General features: G+C 40.8%; 1 protein-coding gene across 7 annotated transcripts in view; it reads left to right on the top strand.

Moving 5' to 3' along the window:
• Positions 1 to 217: 217 nt before the first annotated feature.
• The window catches only part of ENOX2 (ecto-NOX disulfide-thiol exchanger 2), a 258,174-nt gene continuing 249,813 nt past the window's right edge, over positions 218 to 8,578 (top strand). For 6 of the 7 annotated variants that reach the window (XM_015238922.3, XM_031671327.2, XM_072956357.1 and 3 more), the window contains exons 1-2: positions 218 to 393; positions 1,653 to 1,712. The gene's annotated coding sequence lies outside the window, so the exon portion shown is untranslated. The remainder of the gene's footprint in view (positions 394 to 1,652; positions 1,713 to 8,578) is intronic. The other variant, XM_015238923.3, reaches the window with a different exon arrangement.

Genomic DNA, 8,578 nt, shown 5'->3' with positions numbered 1-8,578 from the left:
ATTAAAAAGTAGTGTCTCGACTCCATCTCCCACAATCCTCTGTCTTCACTTGAGTCTTTCCCCCAATGCCAACAGTGGATTCCACTCCCCCACCCGCAGGAAGAACAGCCCCCAGCGACCTCAAACTACATTTCCCATGAGGACAAGGGTCGGGCCTCCGGCTTCTCTGGTGACCGATAGCCAATAGGAGACGCCGCAGCGGCCACGGTGTAGGGGAGAGCCCAGCCTCCCGCCGGGCGCCGGGCCTAAGCCGGCAGCGCCAGGCGGGAAGTTCGGAAGACAGTCGCTTGGCTTGGGGCGCCGCCAGGCCACAGCCCGACCGGAAGCTGCCGCATCGCCCCGATTTTCCGCGGCTCTATAAGGAGTAGCGCTTCGGTAGCCGGGGAGCTGGAGGTCAGAGAGGCAGAAAGCCTAAGCGGCTGCGGCTGGGGACTGTGGGACTGAGAGGCCTAGGGAGGAGGGTGCTTCCGGGGTCGCGAGCCTCAGCCCTGACTCCGCCCAGCTCCGCCTCCGCGGGAAAAGGGGTGTTGGGCCCCGAGTCCGGGTGGGCTTCCGAGCTCGCCGCGCCTGTTCCCTGGAGCCTCGGGAGCGCGTGCTTTTTTCTCTTTTTTCTGAAATCTGCCCGCTGTGTTTTTTCTCACGAAGCCACCCCGTGTCCCCCATTCTGGCCTTGTGCCTCCTCAGACGTCTGAAGTTAGGGTTCTCAACCAGGGTCTTCCCTAGTGTCTGGACTCGTATTACTGTTCAGAGGAATTGGGTGATCTTCCTCGCTTTTCTCAATTTACGTTTCAGGTCTGGGCGCACACCCCTCCCAATGCACGCACTCCTCATTTCCCTTGGGAGCGTGGGAATTCCTTGCCACGTCCCAGGCGTGACTTTCTGTCAACTTTTTTAGTTTCTGCCTCCTTGATCAAGATCGTCCCCATCTCTTGACTGGCCCCTCCAGCTACTTGCCCTTTCCCCTACCACGTCTCTGGAGTGGAAAGGGTTTCCCCTCTATTTTCTGAAGGGATGGAAACAGATGAGGGAAGAAATCTCCCTTTTGAGAAATATGTATTTAAGGTTCAGTGCAGTTTTCTGGTGAGAACAAAAGTCAAGTTAGACCTATTTTTAAAAACCCAGCGCTTTAGGGCTTTTCGGCAAGCATTGATGTTAACAAATATTTAGGCGGTACACCAACTACAGAATAAAGTAGACCGTGCAAAACACGGCTGTCTTATTTTATTATTACAAACGCGTTCAAAAAGTGCTTAAGGGTTAGTGGAAGGGGTTACTGATAGGGTGGGGGGGTTGATCTATGGAAAGTTAAACCTAACCCTGAAAATGCTGAAGGCTTTAAACTCATCTAGCTTCCAGACCAATCCTGGTAGGCTCTGGGAAGGAGAAGAATTTTAATTTGGGTTTCAAAGGAGTGAAGGGGATTTGGAAAAAGGTGGATAGAAGAGGGAGCACTTGTATAACAGGTGGGCTTCCCTGACTGGAGTAAAACGTGTCAGCAGAGATAGATTGGGAAAGAAATACTGTTGAAAAGCTTGGGATCATAATAATAGGACACTTTAAAGTATTCACATAGTTTGGATATTATTCTGTGTCAAATAAAGTTAAAAACAAAAAAAAATTAAGATTGGGTGATTTTTGTTTTTTCATCCTAGGGGAACCTGATTTGAGATCAATTCTTGGAGAACACAAAGAAGTGTGGTGGTATGTTCCAGGTGTGAGTTTAATTTAAACCCAAGAAGAATTTTGTCTTCTAGACTGTTTTGTTTGTGGCTATTCTGAGCTACACTTTATAGTTGTCATTTTTAAAGCCTGGTGATACAAATTTATTTTCTTAAGAAATGCATTTGCTATCCTTGTGTATCATAGTATCTGAGTTGTAGTCATTTCATTGGGCAACAATAATGATTGCTATTTATTGAGCCCGTAAAATGCTCCAGGCTCTATCATAAGCACTTTGTTGCATTATCCTGAGTCTTATGAAGTAGGTACTATTCGTCCCATTTTTCTAGAAGAGGAAACTAAAACAGAGAAGTTAAACAACCTACCTAAAGTCATATGGGTTGTAAGAAGTTAAGTTGGGGTTTGGGCGTATAGATTTCTGAATCCAGAGCCCATGCTCTCTCCACCGTGGTTTGCTGGTCCTACTGTTCACTTTTGTTGTTGACTTTCCATTTGTAGTAAGGAGAGATTATTGTGAGATATACTTGATCGTCTTGGCAAAAACCCAAATGATTCACTTTTAGTTTCTACGTCAGTATGTGTCTGCTGTAAAGTAGCTGCCAAAACCAAATTAGCTTACCTGGTATTGCAGCCATAGCTAATTGAGTCTGTCAAAACTATAGTCAGTATCACTATATCTAAATTAGATGATTCTCTTTATAAAACATGTCATACCTCTAAGCTGTTTGGACCTGGACAGTACTTTGGGTTTTATTTTAACCATTATTTTAAGTGACCTTCAGGGGCACTTGGTCTTCTCCATGACCTTTGCTCCACATGAAGTATTGGGAAAATAACAGAGTACATGGTGTGAACTCTCCCTATGTTTAGTTTCGGTGATAGATGCCCATCATTTTGAAATAATGTAGTAGTTAGTATAACAGAGACAGGTGCAAAGTGCTATGGGAGGATGAAGGAAGGAGCAACTAACTTTGAGGGAGAGTCAGGAAGAAGGCTTTTGTGAGTAGCTGACATGACAGATAGGTCTTGAAGGATAATAAGTTTGCCAGGCAGAGAAGAGTAGAGGGGAGGCATTGCAGGTGGAGGGAGCAGCCTGTGAAAGACATGGGATTTTACAAGAGCAAGGCATCTCCATTCAGTGTTGAAGAATTCAGCATGGCTGGGCTACAGATTGTTTGGGAAAAGGAAGATATAATGGTGGAAGAGTCTGGAAAGATAGGTCGGAGCTGATTTGTGAAGAACTTTGAACACAACGATAAGAAATTTGGATGTGCTCAGGTAAGCCAGTGTTTTTCACAATGTCGGGCATCTACCACTGGTAGTTATGTTGTACTCCCACAAACATTTAAAGTTTTATTTATTATATATTCTAATGTGGCTTGCAAACATAAAACTGAATTACATCATCAAATCTAAGGTCACTTAGGATATGGCTTAGTGAAAATATAAAGTTAACCAGTTTTAAGTTGATTTTAAGAGAAATATTAAGTAAAAGTACCCATGGTGTGTGAATATGGAAAAATCAGCAAGACTACTCAAATGACTGACATCTGGAAAGTACTACTTGTAAGCAGTAAAAAAAAATTAAAATATTTTAAAAGAGGGGTGCTGTGATCAGGTGTTCATTTTAGGATGCACCGGAAGGGGACATGACCAGTTAGGAGGCTAGTACTCCATTCTACAGAGAGAAAATTGGGACTTGAGGGAGCAACATATGAGAGGAGGGAACAGAGTTGAAAGACATTTAGGAGGTAGAATTTGTAGGACTTGGTAGACTTGAATATTATTATTTTATCAGTGTTATTTGAATAGTTTTTAAAAGCTTGTATGCCACTTGCCTGTTACCCTTTTTGTGCAAAAATGAGCGTATCATTGCCTAAATCAGGCTATGTACATATATATATCCATTAAGGTAGCAGTGGAGGCTCTTGTCATGAATGGGTTTAGATTACATATGAGCATCCTCATGGCCTTACTGAGTGTCCTTGAGAGCAGTGGCACAAATATACGAGGAGTATGATCTGTGATCCTTAGCTATCTGAGAAACTCCTTTAAGACTCAGCTCAAATATCAACACCTCTGTGAAGCCTTTCCTGCAACTCCCCCTCCCTCCACCACACACCCACATGCATGCACACAAGAAGCAGTATTCCACAGGACCCTGCACTTACCTCTCTTCTAGCCTGTACCACACCATAATGTATTGGTCTGTGGATGTGTCTGTCTCTCCCCTAGACTGCAAGCTCCTTGAGGGTTTCATTTATCTCAACACTCAAAGCATCCAGAAAGGTACATGGTAGACATCTAATAAGTGGTGATTGGATGAAAAGAATACATCAGCATATTCACATTAATATAATTCTGGATCTTGGTATCACAGAGTATCAGATGCTACAAAAAGATTAGCTATTTGCTACATTTGCTCCTTTTGCAGAGTAAAGCAGTAAATTCAAGTGACCTGGGTATATAACTTCACTAGAAGTTTCTTTTATTTTTTTTTTCATTTTTGTCCAGTCTCTTCTGATTGTCTTATCTCTTTTTCCTCATTTGTTCACCCAGCCACCTGTTCCTTAGGCCTGCCCATTGCTTTGTTCCTCCTGACAGAGTTCACATTGCTCCTGCCCTGATACTTTGCCAAGGATCCGTCCCTCTTCTCCACCCACCAAATCCAGTTGACTACATCTTTGAAATCACTCTGAAATGGGTCTCCTCCTCACATAGACACTGCTAGTGGGACTGTAATTTGATATAGCCCTTCTGGAAAGAATTTGTCAATATGTATCAAAAAATCTTAAAATTGAACATAGCTTTCAACCTTTAACTTCTAGGGCTCTATGCTGAGGAAACGAATGTGATGTTTCTAAAAATTTGGCTCCCAGGATGTCTATCCCAGAATTGTTTATAATAACGAAAGCAAAAAAAAAAAAAAAAAGAAAGAAAGAAAGGAAGGAAGAAAAAGAGAAAAATAACATTTTAAATGTCCAATACTAGAGGTTTGAATTAAATCAATTATGGGACATCTGTGGATTACTAAGTAACCATGTAAACTGATGTTACCAAGGATATTTAATGATGTGAAAAGAAGTTTATGATATATTAAGAGAAAATTCAGGTTATAAAGCTGACAGATCCCAGTTTGAACACACACACAAACACACACACAAATATATATCGTATATGCACCCCCCACACACATCTGTGTGCACATATATAGGAAAAGTCCTGTAATGTTAAACAAAAAAAATTATTAATAGAGTTTTCCTATGAATAGAAAGATTACATGAGTTCTACTTTTACCTTTTTCCCTATTTTTCATAATCCTCTATAATGATATATTTGTACATTTTTCAGAGTTACTAAAAATGTTTTCCCCCTGTCCATCCCTATTACCATTGCCTTAGTTTGGAGCACACCTACCCAGAACACACATATACCTTCTACCCAGGGTTACTACTACCTCCCTCCTGCCTCCCTTCCAATCCTTTCTGCACCAATGCTGACAGAATAAATGATGTTTCCTAATCCCAAGTCTAGAGCTATCTAGCTGTATATAAAATAATTCAAAGGCTGTCCATTGTCCTTGAGATAAAATCCAAATTTCTTAGACTGCTTTATAAAACCTTTGAAAATCAGCTTCTTGCTTTTCTTTCCAGCGTCACTTTTTCCTCCAACAATTTACTTTTTCTAAGAGTCTTAGGCCAGTGCCTGGCACATAATAGGTGTCTAATGCTAACCAAGTATCGATGTGGATTATATGGGTTAACTATTGTGTTCCAGGCAATCCACCAGTGCTTCATTTCATCCTCAGAGTAAAAATGTTAAATACATACAATAGTTATCCCTATTTTACAGATGAGGAAAAGTAAAATAAATAAAAATGGGAAGAAAAGTAACCATAATAAAGAACATTTTTTAAAGAGGAAGTCAATTCCCCCCACCCCCACCATAATACAGCTCTCTTCGTTTTCCTGCAGCCCCTGCCAGTCTTTGTCAGTACGCACACAGACTTTGTTCATTCCCTTGGGCAAGTTGTAAGTGACCACAGCATAGCAAGAACAGTCCAGACCGGCATGATCTCACCATGTCACTGTTCACATTGTGTTAATGTACAGAAATCTTTCCTTTGTGTATATAACACTTCATGCAGGAGAAACAGAAGAGCTCCAATTGCTCTGTTTTTCTTTCTGTTTTGAAATTTTATGTCTTTTGGGATGGGGATGTCAGCAGAGAGCTACAGAATACTGTGATAGAATTGAATGTACAAGAAACAATGTGTCTCATGGGAGCCAATGTCATTGGTTAATTTATTTTTTTAAATGTCATGTAGATATATTTTCTAGCGATCTGTCCCCAGGGAGGACCTTGGTTGAATTCAACTGTAAATCCTATTTACAGAATGCAGCCCATGCGTGCACCATATTCTTGATTGTTAAGTGATCTTAGACATATGTAGTGGATTACCATAATGACATACAATCAGGTGAATATAAGATATCTGATTTTCTCTACAAAAATGTATCAGTGTTCATGTTGTCATTCAGGATTCTACCTTGTGGTCTTTCCTTCATTTTGCTTACAAACAATACCCATTGTACAAAAATGGATGCTCTTTAAAGGATAGAAGTCCTAAGCATGAATTATCTGAATAAAATATTGTCACCTTGTAAGGAATTCTCACTGTTAAATACTCTAGGAAAAAGAACGTATAGTTCTCCAGCTCCAAGATCAAATATGTTGAACATAGAAATTACAGATTTAGTTTTAATTCATTTGATGAATTATTGTGGGCTTACTGTATGCAAAGCACTCCACTAGAAACTGCACTAGATACTTACAAATACCCCCCTTTTAATGCCTTCCAGACAGACACAGATCTAGTGTACATATAAGAATGAGTGTGCAAGAGCAAATGGAAGAAAGAGAAGGTTTTCAATAAGCAGGCACATATAAATGAAAATTTACTCTGCTGAAAATTGGGATACCTGCCAGTAGGGATTTATTTTTTTTTCTCCCTCTGTCTCTTTCCTCTGTGGGATATATGGGCAAAAATGAGCTACCAGATAGCTGATAAGCAAATCATCTACTTCTCTGTTTATAAACAGTTTGAGAGAAGGAACAGTGACTTTTCTGTACGTCCAGCCCTGCACAAACCTGCTGCTGACGTTGTGAGAGTTATGACTATGTCAGCTTTTCCAGGGTTTCTGTCTCTGCTGTGGAGATTTGGCAGACACCTCAGACAAATTTTATGTCTCTTAAATCTTCCTCAAGTTAGGCTTGGCTCTTAGATTTATATGTACCAAAAAAAAAAAAAGCCAAGTGTTTACCAGTTTGACATTTTTGAAGATCAAAACAGACTCCCTTTTTTAAAAAAAAATTCAGCATACACCTCAGTTTAGTCTACAGAAAGAGCTAATTACTTTTGCTGTTTGTTTAAACAGCTGAAATGTTTACTTTCCAGAAGTGGCGACAGATCATATGTCTAAAGATTTGTATTCCAGACCTCACTGTTGCTTCCTCTTTTCCTTGCCTGCAAAGTATAAAGTTTTGCTAAAGTCTTCATTGTCCTTTTTTGCCTTTACTGATACAGACTATAAAACAATTTAGGGTGGAAGGTGTGATGAAAGATATTGGCAATCTAGGAGAAAAATTAAAGATCATTTTTATTAGCTCTGCCCTGCCCCCCATTTTTGGCTCTCAGTTTTTCAGTGGTCCCTTAAGCACAATAATGACATGTAAGAATAGGAACTGGAGAACTTTCCGTGACTACCCACTAACAAGGCTTGTCCAAGTGTATCTGTAGGCAGAGCACAAATGAAAGTTTGGCTGTAATTCAAAAGAGTTGAAACACTGTGTAGAGAATGTTACATAAACAACATCGCTGCAGTGGTGAACTGTGAACGATAACTATGGGGAAATCCCCAGTAAGGGCCCTTCTCATCTGCTCCAGCTGCTCTTTTCAGCCAGCAACAACTGCCAGTAAGAGCTCCCTGGGGTAGAAGCTGTCCTCTAGTAAGGCCCCATAATATGTCCTCCTACCATTTCTTCTTCAGTCAAGTCCTCAAACACACTTCAGTAGGATTACTTTGGTCACATAATATTCTAATTTTCACCTTTCAAGAGATGCTGAGTTTGAATTCAAGGAGCACTTGGTATTCAAACTCATTTATTCAATAGACATTTAAGCACATATGCAGGACCAGACCTTATGCCAAGTGCTAGGAATACAATGATGAATTAAGAGTAGTCCCTGCCTGCCCTTAAGGAGCTCACAGTCAAGTTGGGAAGATAGGCACCCAAACCAATAATTATATTACAATGGGAAAGATGTTCAGAGAAAGAGCTATGTTATAAGGTACCCTGGAGGCATGATGGAAGAAATTACTGCTAGGGGTGGGCTACTTACAGATCAGAGTCTAACTATGCTGAATCACAAAGGATGAGTGGGCATTGCCTAGAATCTAGGTGGACAAAGAGGTGGTGGGCAAGGATTCCAGGAAGAAGAAACACTAACACATGCAAAGTAGTCACATGTGTAAAAACAGATTGTTCAGAAAAATGTAAGGTATTGTGTGTGAACTATTGGGGGTGTGGGAGAGGAGACAGGATAAGAATCTAGAAAGGTATCCTGTGGCCAGTTGGTGAAGCCTGCTTGCTAAAGAGCTTAGCCTTGATCCTATAGGTGGGGGTGAGCCAGCACAGAGTTTTAAATGGAGAGTAACATGATTGGATTGGAGGATGGGCTTTATGGGGGGAAAAAAAACAGAAACAGAGAAAAGTCCACCTTTTGATTTGGCAGTCTGAGAGGCCTTCCCTAATCGCTTGCTAGCTATTCAGGAATGCTGTCTCTGCTAGGTTTTTATTCAATATACAAAGATCACTTTGAACAGTTGTTTCCTTC

This window comes from Vicugna pacos, chromosome X (assembly GCF_048564905.1).
Source record: "Vicugna pacos chromosome X, VicPac4, whole genome shotgun sequence".
In the NCBI taxonomy this organism is placed as follows: Eukaryota; Metazoa; Chordata; class Mammalia; order Artiodactyla; family Camelidae; genus Vicugna; species Vicugna pacos.
Note: the sequence above shows the minus strand (reverse complement) of the source record. Positions and strands in the feature narration are given on the sequence as shown.